The following is a 21,753-nucleotide window of genomic DNA, read 5'->3' as shown; positions in this document are numbered from 1 at the left end:
TGGCAATGATCATACTTACTCTAGTTTTTTTGTTTTGTTTTATTTTAAGCTACTTGACTTTGGAGATTGTCCAATTCAAATGATGATGATGATGGTGAAACAGTAATTTTTTATTCAGCACCTGCCAAAGGCTTGGCCTTATGTTAAGTGCTTTTCATATATAATCTTATAAAATCATCATAATAACTCTGTGAGGCAGGTACTATTATCCCCATTTATAGGTGAAGAATGAGGTTAAGAAAGATTAAGTGGCTTTCTCAAGGTTATGAAACTAAGTAGAAGACCTGGGATTTAAACCTAAGTGAGATGGACTCCAATGCTATCATTCTTTTTTTTTTTTTAAGTATTTATTTATTTATTTATTTATGTATTTATTTGAGAAGGAGAGAGAGACAGAGAGAGAGAGAATCCCAAACAGGCTCCACTTGGTCAGCATGGAGCCCGACTCAGGGTTTGCACTCATGAACTGTGAGATGATGACCTTAGCCGAAATCAAGGTCAGATGCTTAGCTGAGTGAGCCACCCAAACCCCCCACCATTTCCAATTTTAAATATCTTAAGTAGTTTAAGCATATCTAATATTTTATTGAAAAAAATTTTAATTAAAAGACAATTAGGAAATATTTTAGTGAAAGAAAATTTAATGTTTGGGAATTTATAGACATGAAAGCTTGTTTGTGTTATTTTAAGATTCTAAATGTTACTTTTGTTTTGTATAAGAGCTCAAAAATTATGTAATGTCCACCTGCTCCCATATCACAAAATATGAGGGTATTAGATAAATAAGAGAAATTTGAGAATATGAAAAATAAAAGACAATCCAGAAATTGGAGTAGACAAAGCTATTTCTGAGGCCAAAAAAATAATACTTCAGATAAATAAAGAGACAAACCACTGAGCATTTTTCATGGCAAGGTTGGGGAGGGCTTCTATCTATTGAGATGACATCATGCAAGGCTGTTATTTGCTGCTGCCCAGAGGGTCCTATTAGAATTATTTTTCTTGGGTTTTGCTCAAAAGAACGAATGTCATTCTAATGCCAATATTGTCAAATGCCATTGATTGTTTGGATTCACTTTTCTAAAACTTGCTCTTTCCTTCGTAAGTAAAGGTATGTCTTTCTAGAATATTAAAGTCCTAATTTAAGTAATGATGAGATTATTCAGAATAAGTAAAGCCTCTTTGAGCAATTGGCTTATCAATGTAATTCACATTAACTGTCTCAGAGGAAAATTAGTAAATCTCATGTTGGTACAATAAGCATCATCTCCTTTATTAAACTTGGTAAAGGCTATTTTTAAATAAAAAGAAGAGTCATTTTTTCCCTTTATCAATCTCATTTACTGAAACAGCCCCTGTCAAAGCCATCAGTGACCTGGACATTGCTTAATCTATGGCTTTACTTGAACCTCTCAGAACTGTTGTTCATGCTTCCTTCTTGGAACCCTTCCCTCATTTGGCTTGAGACATCAGTTTCTCTTGGTTCTCCTTCTATTCTGGCTGGTCAGGCCCTCTTTATCTACTGACTGCTAAGTGTTAAGACCCTTCAGAGTTTAGCCTAAAGCCTTTTTAATTGTCTTTATTAACTTCATAGGTAATGCCATCCCCAGTCTCTTAGCTTTGAAAGCATCTACATACCCATAATTCGGAAATTTAAATTTCTAGCCCGGACCTCTTTCCTAAATTACAAGCTCATAGCCAACCATCTCCTCAAACTTGAATTCATTTGAATATCTATTAGGGATCTCAACAACATCCTTGATTGCTCCACTGACAAACCTCTCCTTGTATAGCTTTGCACATCTCAGAAAATGCTATCTCTGTCCAGTTGCCCAGGCAAAAAAATTACTTCCAGTCTTCCTCTATACCCCACATCCATCAGTACATCCTATTGGTTTTACCAATACACTGTATATAAAACACTGTATATAAAAAATCTGAACTTTTCACCAACTTCACTGCTATTTTCTTGGTCCGAGTGTGTATCATGCTTCGCCCCCTCACCTGAATTATTTCAGCAACTTCCCAACTGGATTCTTTCTTCCTCCCCACCTTCCCCACCACATCTGTTTTCACATAGAGACCAGAGCCTTTAATGGCTCCTCATTCAGAGTAAGATCTGAAGACAAGATGACCTACAAGGCTCTCCATGACTTTACCCTCAGCTCCCTCTCTCACTCCATGTTTTTAATCTCTTGCTCCCTGTTCCCCTTGTACACACTGTGTTCCAGCTTACCCACAATTTCCCAGAACAACTACCTCTCACTTTTCAGAGTTATTTGCCCAAATATTATCATCTTAGAAAGATCTTATTCGACAACTCTTTCCCTCATCCCTGGCATTCCTATATCCTTTATTCTGCCTTATTTTTCCTCTATAACACTTTTCACCACCTGACATGTATCTGTTCACTTATTTATTTGTTTATTTTTGGTCTCCCAATTATTTGAGATTCAAGGACTGGCAGACTATATAATTCCAACTGTACCTCCCATTGAAGGAAATTAAAAAAGCTGAAACACACACACACACACTTTCATGCAAGCATTGGAGACCAAATGAGATAGTAAGAAATTAGAACAAGGAAATGATTAGAGTTCAAAAAGGTGAACCAAAGGAGGACTTACTGGTAGTCAAAAGGAAACTGAAAGGGAGAGCTACACTGAGAACTTGAGAAATGACCCACACTGTATTTTGGAACCCTAGGGCTGACATTTGGCAAACCACTGGAAGCAGCTGAGACATAGAACAAAGGTTTTGAGAACTCAGTTGCATGAAGGTTTGAGGATTGGTATTCTACCGCCTCAAAGACAGAGAGGCCCTACTGTAATATCTGTTCCTCTTGAGACACTCAAAGGCCACAACCTGGAAGCATGGGGTTTTTCCAGCCTGCAAAAAAACCCTCAAAGCTTTGTCCCAGACTGCTAAAGTACTGGGTATTTTGCAGAGAAAAAAGGATAGTTTGTTGGGTCTCACACTATCACTAAATATAATTTTCATTTGTCCAGCCAACAATCAAATATTATAAGGCAGACGAAGATTTAAGAGAAATGGAAAATACTATAATTCCAGACCACCTCTCCATTTAGCATATGAAAAGATACTCAACATCATCAGTTGTCAGGGACATGCACATTAAAACCAATACAACATATCACTACCCATCAAATAAAAAATTAAAAAAGCAACTTATAACACACAGAGTGCTAGTGAGAAGACAGACCAATTGGAACTCACATGCATCACTGGTAGGGATACAAAATGTATACCCACTTTAAGAAAACAGTTTGGCAGTTATTAAAAAGTTAAACATATACTTACCAGATGACCTGGCAATTCCACTTCTAGATATTTATTTACTCAAGAGAAAATAAGATGTATATCCACACAAAAACCTGTTCATAAATGTTTAAGTGGCTTTATTCATAATTGGAAAAAATCATAAACATTTATCAATTGGCAAATGAATGAACAAATTGCTATGAACACACAATGGATTACTAGTCAGGAGTATTTACAAGGAGAATCACTTTTTAAAAAAAATGATGTTTTTTGAAACATAGTTTAAAAACTATGTTTTTGACCCTTTCAGAACTGGTGTGACATTTCAGTCACCTCTGTGGTTGGCTGATGAAACACGGGAGCTCTTAAGAGGGAGAGGATGATAAACTTTTAACTCGGGGCAGAGCGGGCAGCCCTATCACTTACATTTCTCCCTTCCCTGTGGCCCTCTCAGTACCTCATCTGACTTCATGCTTTTTCCAGATGTTCCTGCTGTCACCTGTGGTTGGGCTCAGGGCCCCCTCCCCCCCCCATGGGTGGGGGCCGCCCCCCCCCCCCCCTCCGCCACCCATGATACAGCCAGACAGCCAAGGATGTTTTCACAGGAAGGGCATTTGCTGCGGACTTAGCTGCTTCACTAATTTGGCCAGTGTTTCACATTACCCACAGAAGGAAAGAGAAATAGACTTGTAGCTTGAGGGTAGGACCTTGTTCTACGGTTCTTGTAGCAACCCAGCATTGCCAAGTGCAGAACCTTATACATGGTGGGTGCGCAATACACATTTGCTTTGTGTACAAATTTGGTTTCTTTTTAAGATACTAACGTTAGTTCCTAGTATCCGCAAGTGTACTGAATGCTATACTAGAATTGCTGTGGCAGGAGCCATACTTAATTCATTGGAAGAGAAACAATAACCTTGATGTCCTCAGTTTTTGAATATTAGCTATGTGATATATTTTTATTCATTCATGTATTCAACAAATATTTATTGAATGCCTACTATGTTCTAGATTCTATGCCAAATTATTTAGATTAATGGGATGTGTATCCAAGAACAAAAATTAATTGTTAATTACAAATTTCAAAGATCTTGGTCTTTGCATACTTTGCTTCCTAGAGAATTTATTTTTTGCTTTCATTGTTTTCCCCTGTAAGGAAGCAGATGTTTTTATGTACAGATGCCCTAGAAGAGTGATGAGCAACTATGTTTTCTGTTCCAGTATACTTGGAGGATTTGGTTCATTTCCATGAGTAATAGTAGCTCTCCTGGGGAGAGCTTACTACATAAAGGAAGGATTGTTGGGGATGGGAGTGAAGTATCAGAATTCAGGAGAGTTGGGGGCACATGTGCGGCTCCAAATCATCTATCCACCCTCCTTTTGCCACATTATGACCAACAGCTGTTTTAGTATCTGTTTTGTCCAGAGGAAAGATGTTTCCCATTTACTTCCTTTTTCTTAACAAGAAAGATTCTATTGTTTGACTTTCATGTTCTTGCTGCTTCAAGTTTTCATTGAACAGTAACTGTATTCAGGATGTTAAAGATACACAGTTAAGTTTTCTCTATTGGTCTGTTGTTGCTACCTGTAGTTTGTTTCTATCCTCCCTCTCTCCCTCTCCCTCTCCCTCCCAGAATACAAGCCCTTCTTTCTTCCTATGTTTTGATGATTTTGATTTTATTTTGTTTTGTTTAGCCTTGAGTATTGACATTGATTTTTATAAATTATTGGTGGGAATAAGCAGGAATGAAACGTTGTTTCATTTGTTTGGAGACTTGCATACGGACAATCAAATCATGTTCAGTTTTACTTGATGCTAAGGGGTGACTGAATCATTTGGGATGTTTTGTATTCAGTAAGTATTTCACTTGAAAAATAGTTTCAGTGTTTTTTAATGTTCATTTATTTGTGTGAGAGAGAGAGAGGGAGAGAGAGAGGGAGACAGAGGATGTGAAGCAGGCTTGTGCTGAGAGCAGAGAGTTTGATGTGGGTCTCGAAGTCATGAACTGTGAGATCATAATCTGAGCTGAAGTTGGATGCTTAGCCGACTGAGCCATCCAGGCACCCCCAAAAAATAGTTTCAGTTTTAGTTTCAGTTTAAAATTCATGAGTTTTTATTGCTATTGCTGTTATTAAAAACATGTTTCTTTTTCTAAAAATTTTTTAAAAATGTATTTATTTTGAGAGAGTGAGGGCAGCGGAAGGGCAGAGAGAGAGAGAGAGAGAGAGAGAGAGAATCCCAAGCAGGCTCTGTCCACACTATCAGCATAGAGCCCGACATGGGGCTAGAACCCACAGACTGTGAAACCATGACCTGAGCTGAAACCAAGAGTCAGATGCATGACTGACACACCCAGACACACCTTAAAACATGTTTCTTATGTATGACTAAGCATAAAAAAGTTGTCACATGTAAATTTAAAATACAAATTGCTTGTATTATACATTCATCAGTTAGCCATCCCAAAATATTCAAAAAATAATCTGAAAGTGCTCCAATTTACATATCATAAAGCCAATGTAGTTTTTCATACGTCTTTGCCCTGAGTCGAATAGGATAATTTTAAATCATTTATTTCCATATACAGAAATAAAACCTGACTTAAAAACTATATTCAACCTACACGTGAATATTTATAAACCATGATTTGGAGAGATTAAATTCTATTTATGGATTAATAACTCCACTCTAATGGACAATATTTATATTTTAAATAGAATTTTTCAATAAAGAAAAATTTTGAGAAATAAGGTTGCTGAGAATAACAGAAGAATCCCCAGAAGAATTCTCATGAATTCTTGCTATGAATTCCCATTTGCAAAGCACACATGCGTGCGCACACACACACACACCAATCGCCTTTTTAAAAAAACCTAAATAACTGCTTTGCTTAAAGAGTATTTCTATTATTAACTATTACTACCACATGATTTTTAAAAAGTGATCTGTATGTCTTTTGATTTAAACACGTATTATTAATTTCCTAAGGGAAACAAAGAAAAAGAGAAGCAATTCTTAATGTAATTGTTAAGCACAACAGAACAAGAAGAAAAGGAATCAAGAAAAAGTGGGAATATTATTTCTTCAAGTACAAGAAGTGAGAAAAAAGTGTCTTAAGACACAAAGCCACTCAACCGTGGATTCCAATTTTCAACAGACATCTGAGTAATACGCCGTATCTCGTGTCTGTGATTGTCTTTGTATTGAGTCATTGCAATATAGTCTGCTACTCATACATTCTGTCAACCACACAGTTACTATGGCCTGGTAACCAGAAAACCAGGGTGGTCAGCCTGTTGGTGTCACCCTGAAGTGGTGGTATGAAGGTGACCTCACTGTGATCCACTGGGATGTCTTCCACAAGTTCATTTCCAGATTTCTGTGTCTTTTAGATACACAGGAATCATTTTAAGACTCCTAATTCCCCCCATATCATCCTGGTTCTTGGTATCCATTGGGAAGTGGAGATAATAAGTGGCAAGTTTGGGACATGGGTCATCTTTGGATGAGGGTCTTTGAATCAATAAATGTTCTCTTTAGCTTTTTGGTAAGGCCAGTTGATGTCCTTTCTGTGTCACTTGTCATCAGAGAAGAGATCTGATTAGGATCTGATTAGGATCTGATTAGGACTGCGGAAAACTTTTTGTCAATCTCTTCATTGCCCCCTTGGGGCAACCCTCCTCCAGCATCAGCAGTTTGATAGGCATTGTGTGTGTGTGTGTGTGTGTGTGTGTGTGTGTGTGTGTGTGTTTTAAATACTATTAATCAAGTGATTTCAACTGTAGCTTATCTTTTCATATTTTGCTAATTTTACTTTCGTACTAATTTTACTTTTAGAAAGACATAATAATGTAAAGAAAACTGTGCAACATACTAAATATAAGTATATGCAATGTAAGTGGCAGAGTGGCCCCAGGGGAGTTTAGATTCTGATACAATGAATTTAGCTCATGTTCTATCTCAGCCAGGCTTTCAGGCAGGGAGGTGAGATATGGTGAGTGGGAAAGAAAGGAAGTCAACAGACTGCCCTATTATCTCAGGAAATGGGAAGGCAAAAAATGGGTTTCTACATTCTCATTATTTTCTAGGCCCAATATCCCTGGGTAAAATGGAGCCAGTTAATCAGAAGATGTCTGGAAGCACTACTGCTATTCCAGAAACTGCAGCCCAGGAATGTTTAAACTGGAGTGGGTTACTGCCACCAGGTAGCAGCAAACTGTAGTTAGGACTAGATAGGATTTGGGTCCCCATACTGGACCTTAACTCCAGGTAGGGGTCATTTCATTAACCTCACAGTAAAGGAAACTCACATCTTGGACCACTGAAATTTTTTGGACTTTACTTATAATATTAAGGTCAAGTTTTACAGAATATGTAATATATATATTACATATATATTATATAACATATATAATATATATATATTGCTTTGCATCTTATTTTGCACCCACTAACATGTCTTGAAAAGCTTTCCATAGTAGTATACATAGATCAATGGTTTTTAATGGTTGCATTGTATCCCATTACATAAGTGTGCCATAATTTATTTGACTCACCTAATGAAAAATAAGATTTTTTCCCCCTGCCTTTGTGGTCGTTTTTGCTATTATTACAAATAATGTTTATGAGCATTCTTGGATATATATCTTCTGACATTTGAAAGTATATCTGTAGGGCAAATTCCTAGAAATGGGCTAAAGATTATGTACTCAATAGAGCCCACTAACAGAAGGATGAGATTTGAAGCCACAGGAGTTGACTAGAAGGAGCTGTGGTCAGAGCCTCAGGAAGCATTATGTATAAAGTACGGGAAAGAAAGGTACCTGCTAGTAAGTACACATTACATTGAATTGAGAACAAAGTTAGAAATGTTGAGAGAAGTGACAGACCAGAAGTTAATGATATCATGGAAATTGTCTTCTATGGTTTTTGCCTACAGGAGTAGAAAATATCTTTTGGGGGGAGGGGGGAGAAAAAAAGAAAAAAAAGAAGACAACTGAGATACTCATTGATTGATAGGGACTTAGTTAAACCAGTTCTGGCATAGAATAGTCATGTAACAGTCACATAATAGAATATTATTCAGCTATTAAAAGTAGAAAATGTTCACAATATATTAAGCAGTAAAGCCAGGTTTCAGAACTTTAAAAACAGTATGACATCAGGAGAGAATGTTAGCTGCCTGCCAAATAGCCTACTTCTTTGAATCAAGGGACTCTTTTGTTTAGCTAAGCACAATGTCACTCAGCTAAAAGGTGTATTCCCTGCCTGCCTTGCAAGAATGTGGCCATATGACTAAATTCTGGTCAATGAGGTATAATCAGAAGCTTCCTTAAAAAGGACAGTTGTATCCTTATTCCTCACCTTTTCCAATCAGCTGCTTGGAATGTAATGGCTGAAATTTGGACCGTTTTGTACCATGAAGATAAGAATCACACTGTAGGGACAATAGAATGAGAAAATGGAAGGTGTCAGGTTCTTGATGACTATGAAGCCACCATATTAGTTCTGGAATACCTACCTCCTGTTTTGTTTTTGTTTTTGTGTTTGTGTTTTTGTTTTTGTTGTTGTTATCTTGTGAGAGAGAAATGAACATTTATTTCATTCAATTGTATTTTTAAGAGTCTCTGGAAATATGGCCTTTTGTAGCAACATGGATGGAACTGGAGAGTGTTATGCTAAGTGAAATAAGTCATACAGAGAAAGACAGATACCATATGTTTTCACTCCTATGTGGATCCTGAAACTTAACAGAAAACCATGGGGGAGGGGAAGGAGAAAAAAAATGTTAGAGAGGGAAGGAGGCAAACCATGAGAGACTCTTAAAAACTGAGAATAAACTGAGGGTTGAAGGGGCTGGGAAGGAGAGGAAAGTGGGTGATGGGCATTGAGGAGGGCACCTGTTGGGATGAGCACTGGGTGTTGTATGGAAACCAATTTGACAATAAATTTCATATAAAAAAAAAGAGTCTCTGCTATATATAGCCAAATCTAATCCTAACTGGTACAGATCCCATTTGTGTTTAAAGATTAAATATGTTCACACATGCACACACACACTTGTATAGCACAAATATATGTGTGTGTGTGTGTGTGTGTGTGTGTGTGTGTAAACCATATATGTATAAAGTATCTGTAAGTGTATAGAATAAACTGGTAACAGTATTTATCTCTAGGGGTATGGGATTATAAACAGGAGATATGAGGGGGCTATTAATTCCTTTGTATTATATGAATTTTAGCCACAAACATGTATTCAAGAAAAATTAAGATATTTCTATTTTTATGAAGAAAAGAAAATAGCTCTTGACTGGTAACTCCTTAAAATCAAATCACTGGCTGACTTCCTTACCTTTCACTGTCTCCTCGAAGGAGTGCCATTACTATCCTGTCGGTCTCCCGTCTACTCTTCAATGATTCCAGCTTCATCTGGATTGCTTTTTCTCCATTCTGAATACTTGAGGTCTCTTCTAAATATGCGTCAGCCTGCTTCTAATACAGACAGTGTAAGAAGAAGCTCCGTTTAAATTGCTTTGGGCAGTATCGACATTTTAACAGAATTTGTTCTTCCAATCCGTGAGCATGGAAAGTTTTTCAATTTCTTTGCGTCTTCTTCAATTTCTTTCATAAGCTTTCTATAGTTTTCAGTGCACAGATCTTTTACCTCTTTGGTTAGGTTTATTCCTTGGTATCTTATGGTTTTTGGCATAATTATAATTGGGATCAATTCCTTGGATATCTCTTTCTGCCTTCATTATTGGTAGATAGAAGTGCAACCGATTTCTGTACAATTATTTTGTATCCTGCAACTTTGCTGAATTCATGTGTCAGCTCTAGCAGTTTTTTGATGGAGTCTTTTGGGTTTTCCATACAGAGTATCATGTCATTTACAAAGAGTGAAAGTTTGCTGATTTGGATGCCTTTTACTTCTTTTTGTTGTCTTATTGGAAGAACAAATATTGTTAAAATGTCAATACTACCCAAAGAATCTACACATGCAATGCAATCCCTATCAAAATAACACCAGCATTCTTGGGGCACCTGAGTGGCTCAGTCGGTTGTGTCCAACTTCGGCTCAGGGCATGATCTCACAGCACATGGGTTTGACCCCCGCATTGGGCTCTGTGCTGACAGCTTCGAGCCTGGAGCCTGCTTCAGATCCTGTGTGTGTGTGTGTGTGTGTGTCTCTCTCCGTCCCTCCACTGCTCATGCACTATCTCTCTCAAAAATAAAAAATAAATAACTAAAATTTAAAAAACACCAGCATTCTTCACAGAATGGAACCAGAAAAGACCCCAAATAACCAATGTAATGTTGAAAAAGAAAACGAAAGCTGGTGAGGCACCTGGGTGGCCAATCGGTTAAGCCTCTGACTTCAGCTCAGGTCATGATCTCCTGGTTTGTGGGTTTGAGCCCCACCTTGGGGTCTATGCTGACAGCTCAGAGCCTGGATCCTGCTTCAGATTCTGTGTCTCCCTCTCTCTCTTCCCCTTCCCCACTCACACTCTGTCTCTCTTTCTCTGAAAAATAAATGAACCATTTAAAAAACAAAAAAGAAAAGAAAACCAAAGCTGGAGACATCACATTCTGGACTTTAAGCTATATTACAAAGCTGTAATCATCAAGACAGTATGGTACTGGCACAAAAATAGACACATATATCAATGGAGTAGAATAAAGAACCCAGAAATGGACTCACAAATGTATGGTCAACTAATCTTTGATAAAGCAGAACAGAGTATCCAATGGAAAAAAGACAGTCTCATCAGCAAATGGTGCTTGGAAAACTGAACAGTGACATGCAGAAGAGTGAAACTGGATCACTTTCTTACACCATACACAAAAATAAATTCAAAATGGCTGAAAGGCCTAAATGTGAAACTGGAAACCATCAAAATCCTACAGGAGAAAACAGGCAGCAATCTCTTTGACCTCGGCCACAGCAATTTCTTACTTGACATATTGCTGGAGGCAAGGGATATAAAAGCACAAATGAACCATTGGAACCTCATCAAGATAAAAAGCTTCTGTACAGTGCAGGAAACAACAAAACTAAAAGACAATCACAGAATGGGAGAAGATATTTGCAAATGATACATTGGATAAAGAGTTAGTATCCAAAATCTATAAAGAACTTATCAAACTCAGCACCCAAAACACAAATAATCCAGTGAAGAAATGAACAGAAGACATGAATAGACACTTTTCCAAAGAAGCATCCAGATGGCTAACAGACACATGAAAAGATGCTCAATATCATTCATCATCAAGGAAATACAAATCAAAATTGCAATGAGATACCATCTCACACCTTTCAGAATGGCTAAAATTAATAATTCAGGCAACAATAGGTGTTGGCAAGGATGCAGAGAAAGGGAACCCCTCTTGCACTATTGGTGGGTTGCACTATTGGTGGGAATACAAACTGGTGTAGCCATTCTGGAAAACAATATGGAGTTTCCTCAGAAAATTAAAAGTAGAATTACCCTACAACCCAGCAATTGCACTACTAGGTATTTATCCAAAGGATACAAAATGTTGATTCAAAGAGGCACATGCACCCCAATGTTTATAGCAGCGCTATCAACAACAGCCAAATTATGCAAAGAGCCCAAATGTCCATCAACTAATGAACGGATAAAGATGATGTGGGGTGTGTGTGTGTATATACATATACATATATATGTATATACATAATATATATGTATATGTATATACACACACACACATATATATATGTATACACACACACATATATATATATATATATATATATATATATATATATATGTAAAATGAACACTACTTGGTGATGAAAAAAGAATGAGATCTTGCCATTTGCAACAACATGGATGGAACTAGAGGGTATTATACTAATAATATAATCAGGTCATGATCAAAATAAGTTAGTCAGAGAAAGACAGATATCATATGATTCCACTCATATGTGGAATCTGAGAAACACAACAGATGAACATAGGAAAAGGGAAGGAAAAATAAGATAAAAACAGAGAGGGAGGCAAGCTATAATAGACTTTTAAATACAGAGAACAAACTGAAGATTGCTGGAGGGGAGGTGGGTGCGTGGCGTGGGTTAAATGGGTGATGGGCATTTAAGGAGGGCACTTGTTGGGATGAGTAGTGGGTGTCATATGTAAGAGATGAGTCACTCAGTTCTACTCCTGAATTTAAAACTACACTGTATGTTAACTAACTTGAATTTAAATTAAAAATAAAAAAGAAAGTCCGTTTAATAATGGAATGAATAATTGATTCAGACAGATAAGGCGCACACACACACACACACACACACGCACACGCACACGCACACACACAGCTGCTTTGACAATAAGAGTTTTCTTCCAAATAAGGCTTCTTTTTATCACCAACACTCAGTTGTTACCATGGCTACATGTTAATCCCAAAAAGTCAATCCCAAAAAGAAAGGATTCTCCAGTTCTCCAGATAACTGGAGTAGGTTTAAGCAAGATTTGGAGAAGAACTTGGAAATGCTTGGAAGCATTGGAAGGCCAGAGACTGCTGATCTGAGTATGACAATACCTCAGCCTGCTTGTGTTCAACTTTGTGAATAGCACAAAGAAACAAACACATGCAACACAGAGGTAAGTGACAGGGAACCTGGTACCCTAAAAGAAACCCAGTCAAGGAGCTGGAAGTAGGGTAATGAAAACATTGGTTAATGATATGATACAGATTCAGAATTTAAGTAGAGAAAGATCTTCATATTAAGTTGTTAATTCCAGGGCTGCCTGAGAGGTATGAAATTATTCTGCTTACAATTTCAAACTGTAGATGGCATGTATACATACATAGTTATATCTCTGGGTGCCAATAGATATTTATAAATTGAGAGACAGATGGCTAGGATATCAGAGGCTGAACACTTGAATCCTAGTCTCTACCAAATACCAGTCCCTGCATGATCCGAAGAAGAAATAGCATATATACACAGAGGACAAGCCTGGCAACTGGAGAGTTTTTATTTGACTCTGAGGATGGGTCCCAAGCCCCAGAGAAGAACTCCAGTTAGGCTGAACCACACAGAAGACTCCTTTCAAATACTGTACCTTTATTTTTTTAATTTATATATTTTTTAAAGTAATATATAATGGGGCAGGGTGTAAAGCAGAAAGTGAAAGTGTCCCATAATTCTAGGGCACAGAGATAAACATTATAGCCAATTTGGTTTGTATCTTCCAGGCATCCCTTTTAATTCCTTCATACAATGTCATTGGAGGGATGTGCATATTTTATTTAACTAGTCCCCTATGCTGATGAGTATTTAGACTGTTATCAATTTTTCTCTGTTATATATAACTCTATAAGAGATATCTTTACACATAGATCATTGTGCCCTTAATGGGTTATTTCCTTAGAAGGAATGCCTAGAAGTGAAATTTGTAGATCAAGAGTTTGGAAATTTTATATTTGAATGCATATTGATTGCCAAATTACCTTTCAGAAAGCTCACTTAAACTTCACCCAAAATTAGTTTAACAATGTTGGTTTCCCTATGCTGTGCTTATAAGAGTAAAGATTTGTGTATATAAATTAGGTATTTTCTTTTTTATGTGAATTGTTAGTTCACATGTTGTCAGGCTGTTGTTCTAGTTATCTATTGTTTATCCAATTGTTTAGCAAATTACCCAAAATAAAACAACAACCATCTTATTATATCTTGTGATTTTTGTGGGTTAAGAATTTAAGCAGGACTCAGCCAGATGACTCTTCTCCCATATGATGTTGACTGGAGTCATTTGATGGTATGGAGCTGGCACATGGAGAGGGTTCAGTATGGCTTTACTCATCTGCTTGGCATTTTGGTGGGGATAGCTGTTAGGGTGCTCAGCTGGGCTCAGTTGGCTTCTCTGTGTAGCCTCAGAGCCTCTATGTGGACTCTGTAGCAAGGTGGTCCAACTTCTTACAAGTGGCTCAGGCTCCAAGAAACCAAAATAGAGCTGCTGGTCCTCTCAAAGGCTAGACTCAGAACTGGCATAGTGTTACTTCCATCATTCTAACTGGTCAAAGCAGTCATGGGTCATCCTAGATTCAAGATGAGGCCAAATAGACCCTTCCTCTCAATAGGAAGAATGTCAAGGAATTTGTGGCTATTTTTAGTTTGTCGCAAATGTCAATGTTAGTATATTTCTTAATATTAAAAAAATCTTCCCATTTCTTGGGGAAATCCTATTTGAAATTCCCTAAATACATTTTAAAGTTTAATTTGTAGCTATTTTACCCAATTTTTGCATCTATATTGATATGTAAGTTTGGTTTATAGTTGCTGTGATTGTTTTAAGTGTTGGTACCAATATAATTTTAGTTTTTAATAATTAATTAGATAAGTCTCCATGTTTTTACAAAAATCTTTGAAGCAATTAACAAAGGATGAGAATCATGTGTTTTTTGAACATTTGAAAGTCTTACCCACAAAGCTACCTGAGGCTAGGGGGTTCTTTTGGAGGGAATTCTCTGATCATTTTTTGAATTTTGTTATTGGTATTCATACTAGATAACTGAATCAGTTATGGTCATTTAATGTTTTGTTTGTCATATTTAAGCCTAAAGTTGTACATTGTGGCTATGTATGTGAACTTGGAAAGTACTCTGAAATACTGTAGTGAGGGAAACAAAGTGCTCAAGAAACATGGGAAGGTAGTACCTTCTGTAAAGTTTTGTTGCAGGCACAAAGAACTAATTTTAAACCTCATCTTAATTTTTTTCATAAAATTCAAGAAGACATAGACTCTTTAAAATTAAAAAAAAAAAATGAAGGATAAAGTTTATGAGATACTGAGATGACCCAGAAGCCAAGTCAGTGCTCTTAGGAGCATTCTTACTTCTAGCAATAGGAGGAATCAAAACATATTTGTTGGTGAACATGTGAAGAATAAATGGATGAATGAATGATAAGTAATATCTCTTCTCACAGTGTGGTTTGGTCTCACAGACCTCACAGACTTTGGGAATATACTCTGAACACTGCTGTTGTTAGCATGCTTGGTTCACTGTCCTCTGTACCCTCTTAAATTATACATGTTTATTCTCCATGCAAAAGTTCAAAGTGATGGACTCTTGGTTTTTCTATTCCCATTGCTTGCTGCCACTCTCCTGGCTCACCTTTTTCTATCCCTGAGTATTGCACAGGCCATGGCTTGTTTAACCACTTAATTTCCCCAGCAACTATTCAGGTATATCCTCAAATTCTAGATTTTCCCAGGTTACACAGCAAATGAAAAACACATTTAGACTCATGGAAGACTACATCTAGAAGACATTAGGGGACATCTGGTGACACCCATCTCATTCCTTTTGGGGACTGAGAACAAATTCATTTAAGAGTATATTTCAAGAGGCCTGAATGTGGAAGCACCTGGGAGGCTCAGTCAGTTGAGCATCAAACTCTTGATTTCAGCTCGGGTCATGATCCCAGGGTAATGGAATTAAGCCCCATGTTGGGCTCCATGTTGAGTGTGGAGACTGCCTGGGGATTCTCTCTCTCTGTCTCTCTTTCCTTCTGCTCTCTCCCAGTGCTCTCTCTCTCTAAAAAAGAAAAAAAAAAAAGGAGGAGGCCTGAACATGGTTATCAGAAAACAAAAGACACCATTTGAGGTAAAGTTATCAGATCTGAAGCAGTCATGCTATGAACATGAATATATGAGAAGTAAAAAGTCATGAACTTGTCAAAAAAAAAAAGTCACGAACTTGTCAAATAGGAGAATAACTATCAGTAGAATCTGTGTTACACTTTGAAAATCATGAAATTTTAAATGTTCTACTTAACTTATCCAATCCACTATATGGAATCAAAAAATCCTTTCAGTGAAATTTTCCTTGACAACCTGTAAGATGTGAGCCCTTGGCAAACAGGAGAATAGGTATTTTTATCTCTGGTATCTCCAGTACCTACATTGTCCCTGGACCTAGGTTGGTCCTGCTGAATTAACCCAGTTGAAGATATATGGGTATGCATGTTACTTCCACTGGCCTTTTAAAAGCATGCAATTTATGTATTGTATACCTGAAGCCAATATAACATTGTATATTAATTATACTTCAATTTTTGTCTTTTTAATTTATGTATTTAAATTCAATTTAAATATTTATTTATTTAAATATTTATTTATTTAAATTCAATTTATTTATTTAATGTTAAATGAGTTAACATACAGTGTAGTATTGGTTTCCAGAGTAGAACCCAGTTATTCATCACTTACATGCAACACCCAGTGCTCATCCCAACAAGTGCCCTCCTCAATGTCCATCACCCATTTAGCCCATCCCCCCACCCACCTTCCCTCCAGCAACCCGCAGTTTGTTCTCTTTGAGAGTCTCTTATGGTTTGCCTCCCCCTCTGTTTTTATATTATTTTTCCTTCAAAAATAATACAATTCAATAAGTCTCAGCAAATTTACAGAGTTGTATAACTATTACTACAATAACAATTTTATAACATTTCTATCACCAAACACACACACACACACACACACACACACACACCCTCAACTGTACTCGCTTCGGCAGCACATATACTAAAAGCAAAGCAAAACAAAACAAAACAAAACAAAACAAAACAAAACAAAACCCTCATGCTTATTTGCAATCAGCACCCTACTCTGCTACCCTGAAGTCACAGGCAACCACTAAACTACTTCCTATCTCTGTAGATTTGCCTATTCTGAGTATTTCATATAAATGGAATCATACAATATGTGGTGTTTTAAATGTGATATATATATATATATATATATATATATATATATATATATATATATAGTATAAATATACCACATTTTATTTATCCATCTGCCAGTTGATGAATATCTGAGTTGTTTCCACTTTTTGGATATTATGGCTAATGTTCCTATGAACATTCGTATACAGTCTTTGTGTGGACATAAGTTTTCATTTTTCTTGGGTAGATAATTAGGAGTGAAATTGTTGGGTCACAAGGTGATTTTATGTTTAGCATTTTTTTAAATGCTTATTTATTTTTTTGAGAAAGAGAGAGAGACAGACTGAGTACGAGTGGGAGAGGGGCAAAGTTAGAGGGAGATACAGAATCTGAAGCAGGCTCCAGGCTCTGAGCTGTCAGCACAGAGCCTCACAAGGCGCTTGAACTCATGAGTCACGAGATCATGACCTGAGCTAAAGTCCACACTTAACAGACTAAGTCACCCAGGCGCCCTGACTATATTTAGCATTTTCACAAAGTGCTAAATGTTTTACAGACTGGTTGCACCATATTGCATTCCCATCAGCAGAGTGCAAGACTTAGTTTCTTTACATTCTCACCAACACTTGGTATTGTCTATTTTTTATCAGTTGGCTCTCTAAGTGTTATAAAGACTGTGTGGTACCCCATGCCACCTTCCCAGATCATTAGGTGAAAGCTGCTATCCTGAACCACATTTCAAGAAATAGATTAATTATCCCTTGTAGAAGCTTAGAACTTATATATACATGTCAGCTGTTGTATTAAAATCCAGAAGTTCTAGTACTTTTGTGAAAAATATCACACTACTTAAAGCTTAGTGTGTGTGTGTGTGTGTGTGTGTGTGTGTGTGTGTGTGTGTATGGTCAAACACTATTAATTATACCCCGATATCCAGTCTTCCCTTCTTACACAGAAATAGAATTAACCAAAAAGTACATTTCTTAGCCCCCCTTGCAGCTACATGTACTATAAGACTAAGTTGAGGTGAATGGGCTATGGACAAAAACGTTGTGTACTCTTGAACAGAAAAATTAAGTCCACCTTTTACCACTCTCCACATCTTTACTGCAAAGTGGAGATGATGGTAAAGATTGGAGTAGCCCTCTTGAACCAAAGATGGTCACCATGTGCTGAAGTGGGAAGGCCATTAAAATAGAGGAAGCCTGGGTCTCTGATGGTTGCGGGGCCACTCCAGCCCTGGATTGCTTACCTGAACTTTAACATGAAAGACAAATAATCTCATTTCACCAGGGTTATTTTGGGGTTGTCTGTTATAACAGCCAAAATGAGAAGTTACCAATATGTAGAAAGCCTCTGTAGAAACATGGCTACAACCTGAGAATCTCCACCGATGAATATGATGACACACGGAAAGGCAGAGTAAGGCAGTAGAAAGAACATTGGATTTAAATTAAGGTTATTGGAGGTTTAGTGTTAATTTTATCTACTGTCAGCTTTGTGACCTCAGGCAAGTGGCCTTGTCCATAAAGCAAGGTGGTTTTATACAGTTAAAAATAAATTTTTTAAAGGAATTTCAGATTTTTTAAAATGTTTGTTTATTTTTGAGAGAGAGAGAGAGATAGAGTGCCAGTGAGGGAGAGGCAGAGAGAGAGGGAGACACAGAATCCGAAGGAGGTTCCAGGCTCTGAGCTGTCAGCACAGAGCCCAATGTGGGGCTTGAACTCATGAACCATGAGATCATGACCTGAACTGAAGTTGGACCAGGCACCCCCAAAAATAATTTTTTTTAATTTGAAAATAAAAAGCATCTGGTTTCAGAAGTACTTCACTATATTCATTTTCGTTGGTAAAACAATTCAAGAAAATATTTAAATGTATCAACTTTAACCTTTTATATCACCCTTCTCTAATAAAATAGTAAGATGATAATCATCTTCAGCAGCTGCATCATTTGCACAGGGCTAAAAGTTCCCCCATATATTAGCTTTTTAAAAATTTTTTTATTTATTTTGAGAGAGAAAGAGAGAGAGTTCATCTGGTGAATGGGGGAGGGGCAGAGAAAGAGAGAGAAAGAGAATCCCAAGCAGGCTCCCTTGCTCATAGTGCAGAGCCCAACTCGAAACCCAAAGTCATGAACAACGAAGTCAAGACCTGAGCCAAAATTAAGAGTCGGATGCTTAACCGACTGAGCCACTCAGGCATTCCCTGCCCCCCCCCCACCATATATTAGCTTTTTAAATATCCTCCCAGTTGGTACCATTATTATCCCCATTTTACAGATAAGGAACCTGCAGTTCAAAGAAGGTAGGTACCTTGCCCTGTCATGCAGTTAGTTGGTGGGGCCAGCATTTGGATTCCTGAGTGCTTAACAAATACTACTCTGTCCCCATACCTGCACCTAACTGGTCATTGTGAAACATCTCAGGAAATCAATAGTAAAGGTCATTGGCCTCTGTGTCCTCTTCAGCCATTGTGACTAGGAGGCATTATTACACTTTAAAATGAATAAACGACTCTTGCAAACTTGCTCAGTAGGTTAAAGTGACATGTGGAGCAATAACTGTGAATCATCTAAGGAACACAGAGAATTAAGTCAGTGGTAAAAACACACCTGCCAAATGCTGAAAAGAAGATAAGCAGCCTGCAGGAACCTATGACCTGCAACGCTGGGCAGTGTGATCGCTGAACTCCAAGGACCAGGCTCCTGGGCTTGGCTGGCAACTGTGATTCAAGGTGGGGGCAGGCTCCAAGATGTGCTGTTTCCTGCCTATTGCATTTTGAAGAGGCGCATCAGAGAAGCTAAGCCTGATGGACTCTGAACACTGGTTGTTGTTGTTGTTGTTGTTTTCCCTGGCAACAAAATTAAAACTGCATCTAGGGATTTTTCCACCCTTTTGCTGATCTCGATGTGAACTGTGTGGTGAAATCCCTGTACACAGCACTGACTCTATCTCCCAGGGTGTTGCTTAAAATGTGGCTGAGCACAAATGGAAAACATCAAGTCTTGTTGAAGTCAGCACACAGAATTAATCTCTAAAAGTAATGAAAGAATTAGTTTCACTCTGTAAGATAAATGTGAAGGATGGTAAAGGCAGAGATGTTCAGCTGAGCTGCTTTTAGAAGGAGATATCTTGGGGGACAGGATATTGTGTAATTGGAAAACATTTTAATGCCCCTCTTATGTGATTATGAACATGCTTTGGGTTTCTTTTTTAAAATATATTTAATATATGAGGTTTTAAACCTGCAACTGTTTACCTTCAGGGCTTTTTAACATTGGAAAAGGTAAAAACTTAAGTGTTCCTCCCCTTCGCTTTTTAGCTCTTGGATGCATAAGTATATTAAGTAAATATAAAATTAGGAACAATCTTAATATTTAAAACCAGTATGAAGTAAGGCTCTCTGCTTTCCACTCCATCCTTAATTTTATTTTTACCTTGTCTTTGTGCATTGTGCTTTGGTTTTTATCTAAGCGTGGTGTGTGAACCACACTGCTTGGAATCACCAGCAGTGCTTGCTTAAAAGTTGTTCTGAAAGTCTGGGGCAAAGGCAGTTGGATCAGATAACATCCCAGCTCACCCCAGGACTTAATGAAATGAACAAAAATACCACTTTTTAAAAGGCCAAAAATTCATCAGCAGTAATCAAAATTGAAAAGTGACTCTCAATCTTGCTCATCACACCTGCTTCCCAGAAAAAGAACTTGAGGAAAGTTCCAGTATCCTGAATTGACCTTGAAGAGAATTGGCCAGAAGGATGAGTAGGTGAGAAACTACGAACATCACTACAGATCCTGGCTGAGGCATAAGTGCTGACAGGGTCAGCCATTCTCCAAGGTCGCTGCTGAGTTGGGGGAACCATCCAGAACCCTTGGATTAGGAAATGCCTGGCCCTTGCTGGGAAGACTGGCCCCAGTAAAGGATATTCATGGGGACTCAGAAGGGGGAAGGCAGTGCAGGATCCCAGCAAGGACTGCAGGCAGGTCCAGAGGGGCTCTTCTCCTTCCCACTCTCAAATCTGAGATATACAAAAGAAAATAGAAAATGACATCTAGCCTCCAAGTTGTTGTCCAGAGGGGTAATAAGTAGTTTCCAGGGAAGCTAAGAAGGTCAAGAAGAACTACTGTCAGGGTGCCTGGGTGTCTCCATCAGTTAAGCGTCCGACTTCAGCTCAGGTCATGATTTCATGGTTCAAGGGTCAGAACCCCCCTTCCTGCTCTGTGCTGATAGCTCAGAGCCTGGAGCCTGCTTCAGATTCTGTGTCTCCCTCTCTCTGCGCCTCCTCTGCTGATGCTCTATGTTTTTCTCTCTCTCTCAAAAATAAACATCAAAAAAAAATTTTTTAAAGTACTGTAGATCAGAGAAACTGAGAGCAAATCAAAATAAACCACATGTCAACTTTGTAAATGTATCACCAAGAGGGGACGGGGGTGGACAGGGAGAGGGAGAGAGAGAGAGAGAGAGAGAGGGAGGGAGAGAGAGAAAGTACAGACACAAAGGAAATAGTCTGGAAGAAAACAAAAACCAAAAAAATAGAAGAAAATTTCCCCAGATTGCCTTAGTGCTAAAAAAAAAACCCAAACAACTTAATAAAAACATGCTATCATTAAAATAAGAACTCAAAGACAAAATGCTGAAACAACAGAAAGAGATAAAAGAGAAATTGCAGAGCTAAGGAAACCTATTGGAACCAAAATAATACATTACAGATCTAACAAATAAATTAGAAATTAAAGAACAGTCTAAACACAACTAAGAAGTGACTAGAATTG

General features: G+C 37.7%; 1 long non-coding RNA gene across 1 annotated transcript in view; it reads right to left on the bottom strand.

Moving 5' to 3' along the window:
* The window catches only part of LOC122205613, a 32,666-nt gene extending 13,298 nt beyond the window's left edge, over positions 1 to 19,368 (bottom strand). The window contains exons 1-3 of the long non-coding RNA XR_006196168.1: positions 19,295 to 19,368; positions 9,636 to 9,775; positions 8,648 to 8,720 (exon numbers count right to left, since the gene is read on the bottom strand). This is a non-coding gene — a long non-coding RNA (uncharacterized LOC122205613). The remainder of the gene's footprint in view (positions 1 to 8,647; positions 8,721 to 9,635; positions 9,776 to 19,294) is intronic.
* Between the last annotated feature and the right edge of the window lie 2,385 nt (positions 19,369 to 21,753).

The sequence above is a fragment of the Panthera leo genome, chromosome D4 (genome assembly GCF_018350215.1).
Source record: "Panthera leo isolate Ple1 chromosome D4, P.leo_Ple1_pat1.1, whole genome shotgun sequence".
NCBI lineage: Eukaryota > Metazoa > Chordata > Mammalia > Carnivora > Felidae > Panthera > Panthera leo.
This window is presented reverse-complemented; position numbering and strand designations above follow the sequence as displayed.